The sequence below is a fragment of the Phyllostomus discolor genome, chromosome 3 (assembly GCF_004126475.2).
Source record: "Phyllostomus discolor isolate MPI-MPIP mPhyDis1 chromosome 3, mPhyDis1.pri.v3, whole genome shotgun sequence".
Classification (NCBI taxonomy): domain Eukaryota; kingdom Metazoa; phylum Chordata; class Mammalia; order Chiroptera; family Phyllostomidae; genus Phyllostomus; species Phyllostomus discolor.
Window position 1 is genome coordinate 168,264,923 of NC_040905.2, and position 22,750 is coordinate 168,287,672.

At 37.7% G+C, this 22,750-nt stretch overlaps 1 protein-coding gene and 1 long non-coding RNA gene across 2 annotated transcripts in view; both read right to left on the reverse strand.

Moving 5' to 3' along the window:
- TRPM3 (transient receptor potential cation channel subfamily M member 3) overlaps positions 1–22,750 on the reverse strand; it is a 501,162-nt gene that overhangs the window by 435,258 nt on the left and 43,154 nt on the right.
- Positions 1,752–21,266, reverse strand: LOC118499700. The gene is made up of 3 exons (XR_004902209.1): positions 21,257–21,266; positions 15,575–15,578; positions 1,752–5,675 (listed from the first exon to the last, which is right to left on the reverse strand). It is a non-coding gene; the product is annotated as an uncharacterized LOC118499700 (long non-coding RNA).

The following is a 22,750-nucleotide window of genomic DNA, read 5'->3' on the forward strand; positions in this document are numbered from 1 at the left end:
ATTATGAAAGAGGTACAGATGCCACCAACAATTGTACTGCCCATCTTTGACAAAGGTGTGCTATTTTTTCAGCTCTGTTAAGTATCAGATTGCCTCCCAGCGATGTGAACTTGGCAACAGAAGCTTCTTTCTGGTGTCTGCTCTGCCTCCTCACATCCCTGGCCAGCATGCCTCAGCAGATGTGAGCCAGACTAGGCTACATAATAGCTGAGATCTCTCCAGCAGGTTTCCCTAAAGCTAGAAGTACAAAAATCATTAATGCTTATTGTTGGCCAAACATCACAAACTCTTCAGACACTAACTTGTAAGAGCCTCCAGCCAGCTCAAGTGCTTCAGAATCAAAGACAACCAGTGGGAGAATCATTGAATTTTAGAGCCGGAATGGGTTTTAGTATGTAGTGTTAAAGCTTTAAATTCAGTTAGCAGGCTTAAATCCTAGCTCTGCCTCATACTAGCTGTGCTATCCACAACTGACATATGTCCACCTTTAGCTAATATATGGCAATCAAATGATAATAGTAGTTACTATCTTCATGAGCCTCTCTCTCTTTGCATTAGAGATGAGGAATTTGGTCAAAAGAGGTGAAGTGACTTGCTCAAGGCAATCCAGTAAGTTGTGTGAATACTAAACAAACATAATGGTCCCTACAAGGGTGGCAGCCCAATTTTGTTGACTGGCTTGAGATTTTCCCCACATGCAGGGTTCTACATCTTTGGTTATTCAGGATGCCGGCTATGCAACTCTATTTCCTCCTATAGGAGGCCACATATCAGTAATGTTCTTTGCTGACTATGAACTCATAAAGTTCACAGAATCTGTTTATTTTGCCCTTGAGGTACACTGAGGCAATTGTGAAGTACAATAAAATTTAATTTAGTTCAGCTTTTGTTTATGTAAATCCATATAGTAGCAGTAGGTACCACTTTGCTTTTCAGTTTTATTTTATGCCTTATCTGAAATCATCTGTTCCATCCATTTATAGATCAAACATTTATTGAGTGCCTACTGTGAAGCTAACACTATGCTAAGTTGTATAAGTTAAAATATATGTATATAGTTCGCATTTCCACCATCCCAGTAATAAAGGAGCTTGCAGTTTTACTAGAGAATTGGCTTCGGGTGCACCTAAAAAGCCTAACTGGTAGATTTGAATAAGTGGGGACTGGGGCAGAGGATGGCTTTGGAGCCACAGTAAACCCAGCTCCTTGACTCCCGGTTGTGTGGCCTCCAGGAAAGCCTCTAACCTTCTTAGCCATTACTTCCATTCTATAAGCAATTTCTTACAAAGATAGTGTAATGACTTAAAAAGATGATTTAAGTAAAGCATTATATACAATGTGCGGCAGCTAGTGGGCACTCAATAAATTTTAGTTACGTTTATAGTTTAAGCAGAGATTCCAGTTCATCTGAAACACAAGGATGGTGCTAAGGCTTCATTTAGTTAGGCTGAAGCCAGATTTTACTTGTGCTTAAACCATTTGGGAGGCAGTCTGCTGACTAAATATTTGCTATTTCAAGTGGTGGGTTGAACAGAGTTACATTTTAAGAAACTTAAACAGGGAAGTGGTTGAACTAGAGAAGACAAAGAATGAAGTCAAGGAGTCTAGTTACAAAAATAATCTTGCAAGAGTCAGTGGGAACTTAAGGTAAAGGCAGTGCAACTGACACATGTAGATACACTGAAGAAGCAGTCTAAAGATAATTAGACACCATTAGAGAAAGAGAGTAAAATGGAAGAAATTACATTTGTCTCTAAGATTTCAAATATAATGCCTAGCAAAGCAGAGAATTCAGGATGAACAACAGAGTCCAGAGGAGAAAGAAAAGGTGCCCAGTTTCTTACTTTTCACATTTATTTTTACAGCCAGGGCTATGAGTGGCCAGAAAATATTCTGGGCACATTCTTTCTTGTGTCAAAATTAAACATTTTTTCCAAAGAGGGCAGCTTCAGCTGGATCAGAATTCAAATGCATGCATATCCTGGCAACATCACTTACAGCTTCATGCTGTTTTCTCTGATACATATAGAATCCCCAGCTGTACTGTTTACTCTTTTGAAGGAACTGATGATATAGATAGAAGACATAAGAGTTCATGTTTTTAAGTGAATTCTTTGAAGATAGTATTACACGTGCTGGGCCTGCTACAGCTCCATATGAATGTATCTTTCTGAATTCACAAAAGGATATTGATTTGAATGAATGATTTGGGAGTAATCTACAATAGTTTCTGTGTTTGACAGAGAACATGGGTTGAAGAAGACCATTCCTCTTCTTACTTCTTACTGCTTCCCAATCCAACATCCAAGAAGCCACCCTCTTTTTTAATACACCCTGTATACAAACAAACCTCGCAGCGCTTTTTTTGTCCTGTTATCCCTTAGCCTCCCTATCAGGTAATAATCATCCCCTCCTTACACAGGAGTGGACTGAGACCCAGGTGGGCAAACTTGCCCAAAGCCACTCAAATAACTAGTGGCAGAACCATAATCCAAATCAAACTTAAAGGGAAATTAAAATAGCACATTTAGGGCTGGAATTGAGGCTAGAAAAACTGAGGGAGAATATACTATATGCCAGTGTTTACAAAACATTCATCAGCTGTAAATGGCAATTAACACACCAATCATAGTGTGTTGCCTCTTAATCTTTTTATAATATGTTCAAATGAAATTTAACTTCATTAATTTCACAACTTCACAGAAAGATGGTTATTTGGCTCTAATCCTTAGGATATACTGCAAAGATATGGACAACTAGACACTGTTCACTGAGAAGAAGATGAAGCTTATTGTCTAATCAGTGGGTCTCAATGTGAATTCCCTCTTTCCAGGAATGGTTAATGGGCACATATATGAGCTGAGTTATGTCCCCCCAAATTCATATGTTGAAGTTCTAACACTTGTACCATAGAATGTGACTATATTTTGGAGATAGGCTTTTACAGGGGTAATTAGATTAAAGTAAGATTATGAGGGAGTGTCCTAATCCAATTTGACCGGTGTCCTTATACGAAGAAGAAAGTTGGGCACAGACAGATGCAGAGTGAGGACCCAGGAAGCAGGAGGCCATGCACATGCCACAGAGAGAAGCCTCAGGGGAAACCAGCCTTGCTGACACCCTCACCTCAGACTTCTGTCCTCCAGAAGAGAGAGAAAATAAATCTGTTTTCTAAACCACCCCATCTGGGGTACTTTGTTACAGTAGCCCTAGCAGGCTAACGTAGCGGGCTTGGATTCACCCACACAGCAGAATCTGGTTTCCCTTAGAGGAAAAGCAAATGAATGTATTGACTAAGATGGATGAAAGGATGAGAAGAAATACTTTGGAGGCCTGAGTGTTTACTCACAAGATCTGAATCACTAAAATAGAGAAAGGGGATAAAACACTAAGTCTGTATTGTTACTTTCATTTAATGAAGTCTCCAAACACTCATGAGATGGGCTCATGAGACCCTTGGCACAGAATGGCCTTTCAAGCCCCTCTCAGTACTTCCACTTAGCCAGGGGTCCGTGTCACTGTCTCCATTTCCTCTGAAGGGTCAGAGGGCTGTCAGTCCTCCCTCTTTGCACCTTTAACTGAAGCTCATGACACTTTGCAAACCATTGAATCTACTTTTGTGTAGGGTCTAGTGTGGCTCATCCTGACTGTTGTATTCTCGTGCTGCTTTTGTGTTTGAAGCTAATATCAGATAATGAAGTACCCTAAACTGGGTCAGCTGCACTGCTGCTTAATTACTCTGATGCAGGCTCACAGATTTAAAGGGTTTTCTGCCTTTTTGTCTTACTGCTAGATCTTTACACTTTGTTCTCATCTTTGTGGCAGGTGTGGTATTTTCTTCTGATAGATCTAAAATACTAAAAGCAATAATTTCTATTTACAGAATGCCTATAATGTGCCAGATACTTCATATTATTATCTCTAATCCTCAAGCATATCCTAAAGGTTAAATATTGTCATTTCTACTTTGTGGATGAAAATATAAAACCTTAAAGAAACCATCATGGAGCTGAAATTTAAAGAAAGTCCTGATAGCAAAGTCCAGCCTTTTCTCATTGGATATGTGCTTTCTAATTGTAGTCATTCTCAGGTCACTGTCATAATTTTACTGTGTCTGCCTACTGTCTGTTATTTATTTAGCATTTTCTTCAAATAGACTCAAATTTTTATTAATGTTATGTTAAGCTATATGAAATAATGATAATTTTATATAGCTTAATACAATAGTTATACTTTTCAATGTACATTAAAATAACTACAAACTTATACCACATTTTATAAGAATAAGTACTAAGATAAATAAGCACATCTATTTAGAATAAAACATCATCCATGTACCACCTAAAGTTATCTGTGAGTCACCAATGCTATGAATATCCTACTATGAAATACCTCACTACAAATTGATACCACTTATTAACAGAATGAACCCAGGACATAACCCAGCACAAATCTTGGTATTTTCCCATAAGTTACTAGATACATATTTTAAGCAAGTTTTGCAGCCACCTGGTACCATCTTAAAATCAATAGATTTGGATGATGGATGTTGCAGTTTTACACTATTTTTTAAGTAAAACGGTCCATTTTTTTGTTTTCTCCTGCTGACCCTTCAGCTGCTCAATCTCTCTTGATATTAATAAGGGAATTAGGAAATCAAACCAGGGACAGAGGCAGCACAGCTGCCTCAATGCAGGAGGGCCGGCCCTGCAGGCTAATGGGGCATAAGCAGTTCTGGGAGAGGTCAGCCTCTTGACAGGGAGAGTGAACAGATTTCAGGAATGGAGAGTGGGACACAGCTGGTCCACCTGATGAATCTTGTGCGAGTTTCCAAAAATAGCTCCCTCCCTCCCTTTAAAGTCTAAAGTTCTGCTGCACTGAATGTATTTCCATGACATGGTTTTCAAATTTTAAGACTCATCTATTAGGCTGTAAATAACTTGTAGAAGACATAATACGATAAGTAATTATGAACTGAAACCATGCTACTAGCTTCTATCTAGGTGGTAGTTAGGGACATGTGCACAAAAGGGCTGCACTGGGAGTGGGGAGGGGTACATTAACAGCTCCTGAAAACAAAGTAGGAGCCTGTCAAAGAAACTGACTCCTTCCCTCCCTCTAGACTCCTTGACAGAGTCCTTCCACTCCCCACCCCACCCTTCAATCTGGGGTCTCCCTTTGTTGTCAGACACTCTCTCACCTGGATCAGGAGCTCCTCCAGCAGGTTCCAGGCCTCCTGCTTGCAAAGGTGCTACATGTTCATGTAAATGAGTGGATGCCATCTAGATATTTCTTAAAGGTTAATAAAATGTTATGCCACATTACCACTAAAGTAGTTTCCAGATCAAAGGGGCTAACATTATCCACACCCGACCCTAATCAAATCATATAGTTTTAGCCTCATAGTTTAAGTATACTGTCTATGATAGTTTAACAAAGTTGGCTAGACTAGAGCACCCAGTATTTCATCAAACATCAACTTGGATATTGTTGCGAAGGTATTTTTAGGTGTGATTAACATCTACAATCAGCTGACTTTGAGTAATTTATCATTAATATATGGGTGAGTGGACTTTACTGAATCAAGTGAAGGCCTTCAGAACAAAAACAGTTCTTCCAGGAGGAAGAAATTCTCTCCCAAGACCACAGCATCAACTCCTGCCTGAGTTTTCAGCCTGCCAGGGGCTGCCCTATAGATTTTGGACTGCCAGTCCTGGCATACACATAAGCAAATTTCTTAAAATTTTATCTATATCTTACTGGTTCTGCTCCTTTGAAGAATCCTCAATGATCCAGCACCCAAATGAGCAATTGTCAAGAGAGGTACTCAAGAGAGAATGGAGTCTGAAAACCAGAGGGATCTGGAAACTATAGTTTAGGATTGGTTGAGGTACCAGAGATATTTAGTCTAGAAGAAGGGGGTATAAGTGTGATCTGACAGCTGTCTTTATACTTTTAAAGGTCTGAAATATAGAAGAGAGATCAGACTTATACTGTGTTGCCCCATGAAACAAATGGGACCTAACATTAAAAGTTACAGCAGGCAAGATTTGAAATCAATACACATAAGAGCTCACTGAGAATTTGAGCTGGATCAGCTGTCTCAAGAATAAATAAGCTCCCAGGGACTGGCTTTCTAACAGAACCACGATAAGTGCAGGGAAATTATAAAAGGGACTCTCTAATTAGGTGAGAGGAAAGAGTGTGACTTTGAAGTTCCTATCCACCTTGACAGTTCCATGACTGTTGCTACCATTTACTGAATGCTTCCTATGTACCAGACACTGTGCTCAGTACTTCATACATTTGATTTTACTACACCACTCTTTCAAGTCCTACGATGGGCTTTGTGTCCTCACTTTAAAGACAGGAAAATAAGGCTCCTGAAAGGTCAGTAACTGGTCCAAAGTCGTCCAATATGTTGATTGCAAAGCTGGGTTTCAATCCCAGGTCGGTCTGACTCCCTAGGCTCTCCTGGGGAGCCACTGCGCTAGGAGGCAACTGTGTGTGGAAACACTCTTCTTGCCCAGTGACAGTAGGATTTAAAATCACAAGCATGAGCCACAAGTTGTTGTCTGTTCAACCTTTAGCACATGCATCCTAATTATATATTTGTGTATCTGCTTTCATTCCAGCATTGTAAATTTATCTGTGATGGAGTCATGCTTCATTTGTCAAAGCATCAAAAGTGAAAAAAAACATTGTTTCATTAAACAAATACTGGTTGACCACAGGTAGCAGTAATCTAGGAATACAGTTGCAAACAAGATAGATATAATCCCAGCCCTAGCAAGAAATTTATATCTAATAGGGAAGGTGAATATTAAATTAAAAGATATTGATAAATATTTAACTACAATTACCATCAGTACTGAGAAAGAGGTCAGAGTAGTCTGAAAGCAACAAGTGGACCCTTATCTCATCTGAAGGGCCAGGAAAGACATCTGTCAGTCAGTGATTTCCAGGGTGGGAGCTGAAAGATGCACAGAGCTCATCCTGGTGCAGCACACAGCAAGAGCCTGAAATAGGAAACCACTGGGAGCACTGGAAGAAGTGAAAGGCCTGTGTGGCAGACTTCTTATTAACAAAGAGGGCAGTGTCATTATATTGGCTAGAGAGGCAGACAGAGGCCACTAAATGCAGGGCCATGTAGAATAGGTAATCTTTTTAAGTGAGTAATGGTAGAGATAACTTGGTGGTTTAGGTCATCCCAAACATATAATGCTGAAATGCAGTTGCACATGGGGCTTTGGTGGTGTGCAGAAGGACACAGCATAGCAACCTGAGACTGCTATCCTTAGAAAGCAGCCACTGCTTGCAAACTTGGTCCTTGGCTGTCATCAGGATACTTGGACACTGAGAAGGTTCCCACCATTTCCAGAAGTGATAAAGGTGGCTCTCTGTGCCTAAACTGTGTGGTCAAATAATACAATCTATGCTTCTTTCTTTTTTAGAAGTCAGGAATTTTGGTATGTGTTCAGCAGAAGATGCCTGTATGACTAATCCCCAAAAGAAACCATGGGTACTAAGTGCCTAATGAGATTTTCTGACAATATTTCACACTCACTGCTACAACTCTGTGCTGGAGGGATTAAACACATCCTCTGTGACTCTGCTCACAGAATTCACAAAAATTTGTACTTGGTTTCCTTCAGACTTTACCCCGTGCATCTTGTCCTGTTGCTGATTATGCTTTGTGTCCATTCTCTGTAATAAATATTAGCTGTGAGTATGATTCTATGAGTCCTATGAATGTTTCTAGTAAATCACTGAACTTGGAGGGTGGGGATTGGTCTTGGGAACCCCTGATACAAGAAGTGTGACTTTGTGATCCAAAAGTTTAGGGTGACTATAAAGTCAAAACTTCCTTTCTGGCCACAGAAGGGCTTAAATTGGTAGTCCAAAATGGTCTCCCTGCTTCTGGGGAACTCTAGCCTCTGCAGTTGCTTCACTACTTTAAGATCTAGAAATTTGTGCAGTATTCCACAGCTGGGTAATAAAAATTTAATGACATACTCAACTTCCAATGAAGATTCATAATAAATATTAAATAGCCACCTGTGATCCCTAGTACCACTGCCCTGGATTTACCATCCTAGCTTCAGAAGTTCAGAAAGCCAATTTTGTAATGCTCTATAGCTTTAATCTATCTGCCCTTTATTAAAATGCAGGATGTGCCAAGAAGTCTAATAAGATGGTTTTAAGGGCATTTCAGTTTTATATCTTTTTTTATTGTTGTTCAGGTACAGTTATCTCCAATTTTACCCCACTACACACCCCCACCCCACCCATCCCCGCCTCCCACCCTCAATCCTACACCCTTTGGCTTTGTCCATGTGTCCTTTATACATGTTCCTTTATGGCCCTTCCCCTATTCTCCCCCGTTATCACTCTCCCCACTCCTCTCTGGTTACTGCCAGTTTGTTCTTTATTTCAGTGTCTCTGGTTGTTTGTTATGTTGATTAGGTTCCAATTACAGTTTTATATCTTTATGTTAAGCTAGCCAAAGTTACGGTTGGAATGACCTCTTATTTTATGTTTTCAATACATTATTCAAGACCAAGATAAATTAGTCATTTATTTGTATTTTATATTCTGCTAATTGCAAAAACTATCAATATAAACATACTAGAAAACTATACAAGAGCAAATTTTATAAAATGCATGCCAACTTCACTATAGCCAGGTGGAACAATGCTTAAAACTGTTGATTTTGCTTACTAAATACTTTTATTTCTTTGAGGAAATGAAGATCCAATATAGTACTTACTCTGATATTCCCAAGAGAGAAAAACAGCAATGAAATATTGATGAGATGAGAACTGGCATGGAAAACAAATCTCACTTTCTAAAGTAAACAACCAACTGATTCTACTGGTCTTTGAGCTCTGGAATCCAGCCATTCTCATCATATTATCAAAGCAGGTCTTAATTCCTATCACAGCACTTACTCTCTCCTCCATGACATGCCACTTGGGAGAGTCATAACACTCTCAAACCTGACATCTCTGGGGAGCCTGGCAAGTCATTCCTATGGAGATTCTCCTTGATGTGAATCAATAAAGTGTCTTCACCTTTGCTGAGTATAGTTAGAATTCTTTTGTGAAATCAGTAAACATTTATTAGGCACCTATTTCATGCAAGGCATGTGCTACATCATGAAGGTGGCATAGTTCTTGATGTCTAGAAACTGTCAGCCCTAGGTGTGTAATCACATGTTGTAATACAAGGAGCAATAGAACTGTGTCGCTATGTACGAAAACAGATGAATATCGTAAAGTCATAAAGAAAAGAACCCTCTGTGGATCTAAACAACTTTACAGAAAGGATCTACATTGAAATATGAGGATCAGTGAGATTCATTGCTCTGAGACAGTAGAGTCTTTCTGACAGAGTTGATAATGTGCATACATGCACAACATGGAGATGACAAATAGAGTAAGGTGGCTGAAAGGAGAGTGTATTTAAGAAAATAATGCAAATTAAGGCTGAGCAGGTAGGCTTGGAGCCAGGCTGAGGGCAGCCTAAATGCAGTTTAGGAAGGTTGGCCTTCCTCTTGCTGATGATGGGAGACCACCAAGGGTCATTTGCTTTTAAGGTGACATTGTGGATACTTAATTTGGAGGAGTGGCATAAGAATGACTAAATGGGAGAGAGGTGTGGAAGAGGCTGTAAGTTACTGAAACAGGGATCTGGAAAAGATCTGAAATGGAAGCCTGCCTATTAAAATAAGAAGAGTTCAAACTAGGTTGAAAACATAAGAAGGGGGAAAAGATATGTACATTATAAGCAAAATGAGGGATTAGCCAATAAACATTAGAAATTCTTGAGATATGGAGTGACCTCCATATCTCAAGTAAAAAAATGTTTTAGAAAATTGGTTTTAATGCACTTGTATAAAGTGTCAAACTTGTAGATCAGCATAAGCAAGCCAAATAATTATTAGTGTAATTATTCATTTATTTTTATTCTCTTCTAGCCCACAGCACTTTGCTGGCTGGAATTGTGTCTCAAGTGCCTGGGGTAGGGTGTGGCAAACTACCATGGTTTAATAACTGGAGTTAGTATGTAGGCATATTAAGAAGAGGAGACAGTTTTAGAAAAAAAATGATAAATCTAGTTTCAAAGAAGGTGATTTAGAAGCAAAATGACTAGTAAGAACTGCTTATTTATAATACATTTACCATATTAGGTGACAGGGTTTGCAAACAATTGGTACCTATCATTATCTCTCATGATACTTTGTGTGTGACATTTGTCTAAACCCCTGTAACAATGAGCCTTACCATAAAACTGGGCTTTACTATAAAATATAATTGTCCCTGAAGAATAGAAAAGTTCATAGATGAAGAAATCATGTTTTAAGTAGGATTGTCAGGGTGACTTTTCATGCTAAATTATTTAAAAATGCCTCTAACTGGCTTAAACTTTTTTCAAGCTTCTATTTGTTTGAAGCCCTGTTCCCTCTTAAGTCTCAATAACCTTAAAATCTTTCTGTTTATAAGTACAAAATTAATCCCTCTGAAACACCATTCTGATGAGTGAATGAATGAACAAGTGAATGAGTGAGAGCTCTGCACGCTGGCGGAGTCCGGAGACGGTCTGGCTGATGCGGGTGGGCGGATACTCACTGGCTCAGTAGTAGCGCTGCAGTAAAAGTGCAGTTACGACATTCCGAGCCCCAGTCACCCATCCTACATTTCTGAACAACGGGGCCACCAATGTGTCCTAAACATATTGAGGGTATATCCTCAAGTTTGGTGAATTCATTAAAAAACATTAAAAATACCTATTCGTGCTGATAGCAAAGTATCTCTCATCTCAAATACCATTCATCTAATGACCTCAATTACCTGAAGCAATTCTGGAACCCAGCAAAATTAAGAAAAGTAACCAAAATTCATAATAACCTGTCTGTGCCTGGCACACTGGCAAGAGTAAGAAATGATATCTGGAAGAGGGATAGTAAGGGAAGAGACAAAAACAGTTAAGTGCAGACATACAAACTGCCCTAGCACAGCAGTCTGGGACTTAAGCACAGGGAAAATCCTACAAACACAGCAATACTGCTCACAGGGACAGTGGTGGCCCCAGTACCCAGAGCAGTGTTTTGCTTCAAAAGGGGCAGAAATGTACCACATATCTGAGTAATGTCCCTACTCAGATGTTTCAAGTTAAGAAAAAAGAACTTGACATCTTAAAGTTATGAAATTCAGTCTTATAGAAAACAAAATTCAGTAAAGTACATTATTTTATATCCTGAAGACAATAATATCTAAAGAAGGCTTGACTTTGTGACCTTCATTGTTAAAACACTGTCAACCTTGCCTATGGCATAGCTTGTCATGTACTATGAGAAATACTAAGTTTCCTGAGAAACCAGGTATGGTCTGACCTTCATACCAGGACACATAGTCCTAAGAAATGAATACTTCACAGACTTTCCAAGAAATTAACCATTAACTTGAGATTTGAAATTGTAACAAACTCCATGACACAGGCCTTCAACACAGTCCATAAATAATGGATTCTCAAAATGTTTTATAAATGGGGTCTTGGCAGATGGGGTGTAGTCTTCAATTGTTGCTAATACTGTTTGTGACAGCATGGGGCAGAGCGGGCCCCCTATGACCTGCTACATGGAGCAGGGTCACATTTCATGCTGTCTGATGAACAAGTCCAAGTTTGGGCCTACCAAGACACACACTGTTAAGGATTTCTGATGAGCACTGAAGGACGTTGCATATTAAATTACTTTTTTTGTAAGGTGGAGAAATTACCACTGAACATAATTTATTCTTCACCTATTCCTATGTAGCCTATCATAAAGCCCACACCTCCTACCAGTCTCTCTTGGCCCTTGCTCCCCCTTTTCATTTTCTCTCACCACAGTTTCCAGTCTCATTCACCCCTCTGTGCCCCAAAGTTGACTCCTAGATTCCATCCATTCACAGTGTTCTACAGATAAAGTTTGGAGAAACTCTCTTTCTTTTTGTTGATTTTAGACTTTGGTGCTATGGTGCCATATTTCAACCTCTGAAAGCACTAAAGCAGTTCTGTCAGCCCTTGAAATTCCCACCATGCAGAAACACTCTGAAGAGAGACAGGAATATACCTCAGAGGCTTAAAACCTGACAGGAGATGCCTGTAAAGGTCAAGGATTCCCTCCAATGGCCTGAGAAAAAATGAAGGCAATGAAACTCTCTAGGTTTGTTATACTGTGTATAATATTTTTTAAAATAATGTTTTCTTTTTGACTACCTAAATAGCAGACATATTTTGTAGAAAATTTGGAAAACAGAAAAGCACTGAGCAAAAATATAATTATACACATTGTGTGATCCAGAGATAACCACTGCTGACATTTATGTTTTACCATTAACATCTCAATGGTGTTTCTTTGCTTTAGGGCTCATCCTGTTCAAATGCAGAAGTTAGCAGGAACAGAGCCAAGGTTACCTTCTCTTGTGTTTCATGAAAATGTGCATTTGTAACTGCTTCAGTTGTCATTCTCCCAACTGACATTAATCATCACTTCATAGAAAGAAACTGCATAGTGTAATGATGAAAAGCATGGTTGTGGAGCCAAACTGGTAAAGTTGAATTAATATATTCTGGCAACTTAATTAATTTCTATGTACTTCATTCTCCTCATAAATAAAATGGGGATGATGATAATAATAATACTACCTACTTTATGGAGTCATTATAAGAATTAAATAAATATGTAAAGTACCTAGCACAATGTCTAGCACAGAGTAAGTGCTCAATTAATATTTTCTATTATAAAGATTGTGGATCCTGACAATGGCATGTTGATTTTCAAGGGCCCTTATTAAGGCCATTTTTATATATTGTTTCAAAATCATGAAGATATCACTTATGAAATATTAAGTTGCTGATATTCTGGCCCCATCCCTGCCATGAACAATTCTGTGACCTTGGTAAGTTATCATAGTCCTTTGGATCATTGTTTCATCATTGGAAAAATAAGGGTGCTAGGCTATATTACTGGTTCTTAATCATTTTAAGGAGTTCAGAAATTCTTTTGAAACAGCCTTTTGTTTATGATTTCAGGGGGTCTCCTGACTCCAGGAAATTGAGAATCTTCATGTTATATGATCTCTGATGGTTCTTCAAACCCTGACATTCTGTGGTGTTCAGTTCCATAAGTATGGTTCAATTTTTATGATTCCTGATCTGACTATGGTGGAAACAAAAAAAAAATGAAAGATCAGTTTGGATGCAATTCTTACTCATTAAAGATTTCTTTGTTTTCTGTTAGTGGAGATTGTAAGAGTTCTCTATTTAATTCCCTCGCATATAAGTGCTTTCAACTCCTGTGCACTCAGGTTGTGGGAATCCAACAGCACTTATTTATGTGCTAATTTGCAAGAGAACTGTAGACTTTCTCAATCCCAAAATGAACAGGCAACTCACTGAATAAGAACATATTCACCAATCATATACCTTATAAGGAGTAATATCCAAATTTTATAAAGAACTTATAAAGCTCAACACCAAAAATACAAACAATCCAATTTAAAAAATGAGCAAAGGATCCAAGTAGACATTTCTTCAAGAGGGATGGGTAGATGGCCAATAGATATGTGAAAATATGCTCAATGTCATTAATCATAAGAGAAATGCAAACTAAAACCACAATGAGACATCACCTCACATCCATCAGAATGACTGTCATCAATAATTTAACAAACAACAAGTGCTGGTGAGGATGTGGAGAAAAAGGAATCATTTTGCACTGTTGGTGGGAATGCAGACTGGTGCAGCCACTGTGGAGAGTAGTATGGAGATACCTCAGAATATTAAACATGGAACTGACTTATGACCCAGTGATTCCACTTCTAGGAATATAGCCAAAGAAACCCAAAAGTAATTTGAAAAAATATATGCATCCCTATATTCATTATAGCATTATTTACAATAGCTGAGACTTGGAAATAGTCCAAATACCCATTAGTAGATGAGTGGATAAAAAAGCTATGGTACATTTACACAATGGAATACTACTAAGCTATAAAAAAGAAGGAAATCTTACCTTAGCAACAACATGGATGGACCTGGAGAATATTCTGCTAAGTGAAATAAGCCAGTCAGAGAAAGACGAGCATCATATAATTTCACTTATGTATGGAATCTAATGAACAAAATAAACTAACAAAAACATACAAAATAGAAATAAACTCATAGATACAGAGAATAGACTGAAAGCTGTCAGAGAGGAGGTGGTTGGGGACCTGGGTTTAAAAGAGATTAAGCAAAGAAAAAACTCATAGATACAGACAATAGCATGGTGAATATCAGAGGGAAAGAGGGTGGAGTATGGAGAAGAGGGCATGGGGGAATAAATGGTGATGGAAGAAGGCTTGATTTAAGGTGGTGAGCACACAATACAATATTCAGATGATGTATTATAGAACTGTATATTGGAAACCTATACAATTTTATTAACCAATGTCACCGCAACAAATGCAATAAAAGTTTTTAAAAGGAGATATTCAGCCTCATACTTTGCAGCACCCACTGTAGTCTAATATAGCCTGTACACAGCCAGGATGCCAAGTGCCTTGGAGAACACAAACTGGTCAAAAGCACCACATGGATCCAGGTGGCACTGGGATCAGGGAATGCTGCTGACTACCAAGCATGATGCCCTATAAAGATAATATGTACCCCTAAAGACTGTCTAGAGCTGTGTGTAATGTGTGGCCCAGGGACCACTGCCCCAAATCACCTGGGGTGTATGCTGACAAGGAAGACATCTATGTGAACAGCCATAATGGAGTTCGGCTACCTGGGATAGCTGTGTTCCAGCAACTAACCCAGGCATGTTAGTAAGAACTTATGAGAATAAAGCCAAGAAATCTGCATTTTCAGACATCAAATAGTCCTCTTGTATTCTGAAACTGAGAATCTCTCACATAGAAAAACTTATTTGTAAGCATATTGAGAAAGATTTTCTTAATAATACCCAGTATTTAAGAATTGATATTATTAACTCCAGCATGGTGCCATACTATAAACCAACCTACCAGACCCTGGGAAACAGAGATCATCATGGCAGCACTGTAGAAGCTCCCAGAGCTTTGGTTTTCTTTGCAAATTCAGTATAGTAATACCTACCTTACAAGTAGTTGAGGATTTCATTGAATAATGCCCCTTAAACTGGTTCTATAAATTCTGACACAATAGAAAAGTATGCAGCTCTATAACAAAATAAGTTAGTTGCCTATGTACTCATATCAAACATTCTCCAAGATATTTTGTGAGGAAAACAGAGTATACAGTAGTATATATAGCACCTTATATGCTACTTTTTGTATTAAAAAAAAACAACAGGGAAATAAGAACAGATACTTGAAGTTATATGTAAATGAATAAAGAAAGTAATAAAAATGTTTACTATAGAGGGTCACATGATGGGGAGAAACAGGTGGGTAGGTGCAGGAGAACCTTTATATCTAAATTAAATTTTTGAGAAGCATACACTTTAATCTCTTTCCCTAACTAACATAAATATATCCTAAGTAAAGAACAGTGGCCTTAGAGTCACCCACCTAGTAGTTTAATATGCCAAGTTATTACTCTTCTGTTTAATTTACATTTTAATGAGTGTTGACCATGAAATTACATTTCATTCTAACAGTTGCCAAAACTGCTCATCACCTAAATTAGCTTATAGATGAAGGGGGGAATGTATCTAAATGAAGTGTTATTATTAAAATGTATCAGTAATTTGCTCCTGGAGTAGGTTTGGTAAATGTCCTAGATCAACAGAAAACAAAATAGGAGAAGTCGGTAAGCTCTGGCTGAACTTATTTGTGCAGTGGGATTTCTGCATTGATTGTTCTGCACTTTGTCTACTCCATCGGGTCATGAATGATGCATGGCACTGCAAGAAGTTCAGCTACACAGTTCTCCACTGACGACTGAAACAGAGGACTGTTAGAAAGCAAAGAAAGATGCTTCACTTTGCTTTTAGCTTTGCACGAGCTTGTGGAACAAATCCAGTGCAATTTCTCTGAGCTTTGTTCCCTAAATTCTCTTGCATCAGATTTCTTATTAGATGTATTTTCCTTTAAAAATACCAAAATAAAACAAAGTCATAGCAAGGTATTTTAGAATAACAACATTTGCAAAACTCTGAGTTACTGGATACTCACTGTGAACTAATCTCTATGCAAATACCAACATACTCACTATTTTTTAAAATGAGGTTTGGAAAGGTAGAAAGGATAATAGGAGGTATCCAATTCTGAAACTATCTTTTCAGTGTAGTTATCGCCTTTTATGACACAAATATAAATCTCTGCCTTTAGTTAGAATAAACAGGAATCTCATTTTCTCCTACCATACATGCAGAACTCTGTCATGAAGGTGGGCTAGAGAGTTTCCCAACTCAGCTGATGGGTCTGTAATACAGACTTTTTTATATGCCAAGGCCATTACTGTTGTCTTGAAAGATTTCTTTTCAGCTCTAAATTTGATGTAATCCTACATTGGTAAGGCTCTACAGAAAAAAATTGAGTGGGTAAGGTGAAACCTCATCAGAGAAGACTTTGAAATCTAGGCCATGTTCAACAGCAGAGATGGTGGGGAGTGTTAGAGTTTCTTTAGTTTGGGAGTGATGAGTCAGATAGCACCGATTGTGCCCCAGTATATGTTTTCCCTTCTTCTTTTTAGCAGTAGAACCTCTATCCCCACAGCCACTTGGTTAGAGAGTTCTCTAGTTTTATGAGTTCATTTGGGCCAATGAGATATCAACAGTAGTAACATGTGCCATTTCTGGGTCATCTCCTTGACTTGGCATACCTCTTTCTCACTTTGAACAGAAGCGATATTCAAAATCATGTTTTGAGGACAGCAGAGATGCTTGCTAGTCCTGACTATTACATGAGAGAGAGAGAAACTTCTCTCCTGTTTGAGTCACTATATTTTGGGGTCTTGCAATTACAAAAGCATAGCTTGTACCATAACTCATAAAGATAGCTTAATATAAGAGAGTGTTTTTAGGAAATTAGCTTAGCTTTGGGTAATCAAGAAAGGATAGAGTAAAGGATGAGGGGTTGTCAGAAGACTGTAACCTGTCCTTTTCCAAGACAGGAATATAATCATGACAATGAAATTAATTATATTAAACTATCCAGGAAAACTGTTCCTCAAAAATATAAACAGGAGATAGTCATCCAGATTCTATATCCATTGTTATAAATTCCTAATTAAGCATGACTGAATTAATGCATTATAGCTATACCTTTATTCATAGACTCTGTGGTAGAGAGATTAGAGACACAGAATACATTGTATCTATACAAAAATGGGCTTTATCACCACCCAGACCAGAGTTTGAATCCAACTTTGCCACACACTAAATGTAAGATGTTGGGAGATTCATTTAACTCCTCTGAACCTATCATGTAAATGAAGATATTAATACCTGCTTATGGCAAGTTAGAGTTTTGAGCAGAAAACAGGGTTTATGCTTTGGGAATGAACAAATGTCAGGTGTATTTATTTCTCTTGTACTCCTTTCGAGGGGCATCCCAGACAATTTAGTGCCAGAAAGGCAGAAACAAGACATGAGAGAAAAGAATAGGAAATGGTATTCTGATTTTTGGGGTGTCAGATTTGTTGATTAGGTAGGATTAATCTCTTAGTTAGGTAGTAGAACTCCTAGCATCACTAGTCCCCAAACTATAAGACATAATTTTAGAAAGGAACAAATTGAAACTAATGTGACAAAACACATGCCCTTCTGATTTTTTTAATATAAGGAAACTCAATATTCAGATCTAGTTTCCAGGAGTTTATGGAATGCCTTCTTGATTACAACTTCTACATTGTTTGAGCTTTCTCTATTTACAATTACAGTTGGTAAGTATCAGTACCACATTTTGCTTTCAGGGTGGTCAGCGGTTAAATATTTTGTTTAAGGTAGTTAGACTGATCAGCATGTCTACAAAGTATTTTATCTTACATTTGACTATTTCTCTCACCCCTATTGCAGGCATGGCAGTCTGTCCTTCCATATCTTCAATGGCTAATACTTGTTGAGAACTTACCATGTACCAGACTCCTTTCCAAAGCACTTAACATGTATTATGTTATTTATTCCTTACAATGATAATCCTAGGAGGCAGGTACCATTAGTATCTCATTTTACAGAAGAAGAACATGTACGACTGATGAATTCAGTTGTTTGCTTGAAATCACACAGCTCTTAAAAAGTAGAGTCAAGACCCAGGTGGTCTTTCATCAGAGCCTGGGCAATTATGCTGCCTGTTCAAGAACTCAAAAAAGTTTACAAAAACTAAAACAAATACACAGCATAATGCACAGAAACCAGAAAAAACTAAAACTATGAACAGAAAGCTAAAAAGAGAAATTCAAGTAATATGGTTGAAGATGGGGTGTACAAGGAGGGTAAGACTTAACAGTCAAAAATACAGGCTTAACACAGGATCATGGTTTTGAGCCAAAATTGTGCCTCTGAGCTTCCTGAAAGTTGAGGGAGGGTGGGAGGAAAGGATAGGTGGCATGGTTCACACTACATGGCAAAAATAAGACTACTAGTTTTCAAAGAGAAGCATACTGCATCATAAAGTATTCCCAGTCCCTCATTTAATTTCCCGGTTCTAAGCTTGAGAAAGCACAGAGATATCATCAGTGATTAGCTCCTGACACTATCTAATAGCTTTAATTTTGCTGGCCAAACATGTAGCTTCAACTAATGTCCTGTCCCAATATACCTATTTATATTTTTAATATGATTTTAAAACAAGCCGTAGTGTGTTTCTCCATTCCACTCCACAGATTATCAGTGAACAAAAAAACAATTTGTTTGGAAAATCTTATTTTTTACATCATATAACATTAAAGCAGACAGCTTTGCTTTTCACACTGGAAGCTTATATATGGCCGGACTCCATGGTACATGAATTAAATATTATTTAATTTTTAAAAACCCAGAAAAAACATTACTGAGATAATATTGAAAAGGGAAGGATGAAATTTATAGTGTACAAGGGCATTTATGATTATCTTGACTTCATTTCCCTAAGCTATTAAAAAGCTGGAAATTCACAAATTTAAATAAACAGTATTAAATTATTCTAAATTAAACTTTCTTTGCTTGACCAGTTTTTTTCTTTGTAAAAAATATACCTTTTGATTTTGTTAATTTGGGGCTTGTGAGTAATACTAATAATGTTAAGAGCTACCATATGTTTCTCCCCTCCCTCTAATGGGCCAGCAGCACCACGATTACTGTTAATGATGCAATTCAACAGCCTGCAATTACCAGTAATTCTACTCTAGTAACTACCAGAACACGTAAGGTATATACAGTTGGATCTCATTTAAATTATTGTCCAAACAGTGTGCAACATTTTTTGGCACATGAGTCAGGTTGTCTGTGCCGCTGTTTCCTGCAGTATGTTTTACTCTGATTAGTATCTGAATAATCCCATTACTAGGGAGAGGACTTTCTAGTATAGGTGTTTGTTTATTCCTTCTAATAGATTTATTTTATATTTTAAAATAGATAAGAATATGACTTTGTCACTTCCCCATCACATTGTGAGGAGTTCAAAGTTCTTGGTATTTCTTGGCCCTGTTATGTCACTGGTAAACGTTGACATCAGTATCAGATTACCTGTGTCTAAACCCTGCCTCTCCTCCTTGGCAAATTATTTATCATCCTCCAACTTCAGTTACTTCACAACTAAAATGAGGATAAAACAATTTTTATTTTGCAGGATTGTTGTAGCAATTTAAAAGAGGTAACACTTATGAAGTGCTTAGAGTAGCATGTAGTAGAATAGTACATAGTAGAGTCTCAGTAATCATTATTGATGTCATTACTACTCAAAGAGTAGGGACTTGGTAAGCTCTGGCTAGAATTCAGAAGTACATTACTCTGGTTATTTTAAGGATAACTGTTACCAAGAAAAGGCTAACTTTAAAATGACCCTATTTAAATCAAGAAAAATGTTTCATTATAAATAGTAGGTATAAAATTTTCAGTGAGACTTTATCAAAAAAGAGGAACTGAATTATGAAAATAACTTCTACACACCAAAAAAAATAAATTATAATTGCATCTATGTACTGATCCTCAGAATTAGCCTATTGTTTCTAAAAACAAATGGGTTCTACTGGTTGTTTGTTTGTTTGTTTCTGGTCGATGGGAATGTAGCTAAATTTCCTAACAAAGGAAACTTTGTAGTGTGATTATTAAGATGGCCATTTTGGCAAAAATACCTAACAATTTTTGCAAAGTTTTCTCCCAATATTCTGGTGTTTGAATAACTCACTTCTGAAGAACCTATCCTGTCTTATCCTCAGATTTATTTTTTTGATTCTTGATTCAGCTAACTCAACAGATCATCACTTCTTTATGGGTTTGCAAAAGAGTCATGCCATTCACGAACATTGCCTCCAATGACATTCCACATATTCAAGGATTTCCAATTTCCCCTAGAAATCAGTTTGTATTTTGCACTGCATTTTGTTCAGCGTTCAAACAGACAAGATGTTGAGAGGGTTTAGTGAGGGCTAGTTTTCTAAGTGGATAGTTCATTTGTGAATATTTGTATGATGTGATCAGCTTTGCTTTCCTATGCAACTTAGTTCCCATAAAGATTTGGACAATAAATGCTCAGAAAAAAACACTCCCTCTCCTATACTACTTGATAGATTTAATTTAAATATACATCTGTTTTGACTTTAAAAGTCTATAAAACTTTGTAATCATGAGTCAGCTTTATAAAGTCATGTAATGAGTGGCTTGAGGGTCATGAATAAACCATAAATAATAGATATCTGGACCATTAATTTAAAAGTTGAAAATATTAAGTATTAAAACAAATATTTTTATGCTTTGAGGAAAACTGTCATTCTTTGGGGGTAAGTTTTGTAACAGAAACTCTGAGAACACAAATATTGTATACTATTTGTAATTGTGATTACATGAACAAAAGCCTTAAGAGTACATACTAACTAACAACAAGATAAAATGTCCCTATAAATGAAAAGTCAAACAGAAGAAAGGTGGAAATAACTTGTCATGGCAAAAGGAATGAAACCTAAGCCTGGATCCTTCACTTTGGGTTTTGTTTTATTATTTCAGTGAGATATTGCTTCTATACAATGTGCAAGTGCCAACTCTACCTTTACGTGAAAGAAACTATCAAAAATAAAAGATGACTGAAATGTAGGGGTGGAGGAAAGATACCTCTAGCAGTGTGCTGGAGCTACATCCTCAGTTTTCAGGAATCTTGCAAACCAGCTGTTAAACTGCTATTAGCTTAAAATCAGCCATAGGAGAGTATGGTACACCATGAAATTAGCAAATGCTACCAGTCAGAGATTCTGTATTTTTCCAGTGCAGTTGTTAACCATTCCCTAGCACATTGCTGAATCCTATAATGAAAAACAATAGACTAATCTGCTACCTAATCAAATGGCCATCTTTGGGAAGAGGAGAAAAACTCTGATCTACTCTCAGATTCCAGGACTGAGTGGAAAGTCCTCTGTAGCAGCCGTCATCTGAGAAAGGGAGGCTACTACACACACCAGCAAAAAATCTCTTGGAGTCACTGAAAATCACCACTCTGCTGCTCTTAGCATTCTCCGCTTCTTAGTGCAATGAATGACAATTTACTTCCCCTTCTTTGCATGCCCCCCCCCCAAAAAAAAACTGTTGAAAACTCTTGACAATACTTGCATCTTTTCCCTATACAAGTAATCAAGGGTCGGAGGGGAGCTGAGTTGGAAGAGGAGGCAAGTTAGGAAGAAATAACTAACTGTTCCCTCTTCAACCTCATACAGATCTGGACAAAGTTCTCAATACTTTAGTTCTTAAGACTCTACCAGGCAGCTTTAAAAAGGTATCAATGTTTTTGTTCATCAACCAACAAACAAGGTGGAGACAGACACATAGATACAGAGAACAGACTGACAGCTGTCAGAAAGGAAGAGTTTGGGGCCCGGGGAGGGTGAAGAGAAAAAAAAAAAAAGAAGGGAGGAAGGAAGAGAAGTAGAGAAAAAAAAAGGAAAGAAAGAAAGAAAGAAAGAAAGAAAGAAAGAAAGAAAGAAAGAAAGAAAGAAAGGTCAACCCATGGACACAGACAGCAGTATGGTGATTCCCAGATGGAAGGGAGATAAGAAGAGGTAGGAGAGAGTAAAGAGGGGATAAATGGTGATGGAAGGAGACTTCACTTGGGGTGGTAAAGACTACAATGTACAGATGATGTATTGTAGAATTGTACACCTGAAACATATAAAATTGTATTAACTAATGTCACCTCAATAAATTTAATTAAAAATAAAATAAAGTACTTTGAGATTTTATCCTTAAACAAAAAGGTAAGAATGCTTGAGCTCCTGGAACCAGTGAATAACGTCTGGTGATGAAGCCCAGGCATTAGGTACAATGTGGTTGAGAATCACTTATCAGGACCATTGAATAGAGCAAAAACTATAATATAAACTCAAAGAAAGCAGGGACCTGCCTTGTTTACTATCCTGTTTTCAGGAACAGAGGATTTACACCCTATACTTTTCCAAAAAGAGAATTCATTTTCCTGAGGTACAAACAAGCATTCCATGCATTACAAACACTTGACCTTAATGAAGGTTGCTTACACCATGAACAGATTATAGGTAGTCTTCCTTCCCTTTCACCCAAAGCTCTGTGGTCTCACCCAAGTGGTTCTCAATCCTTGCT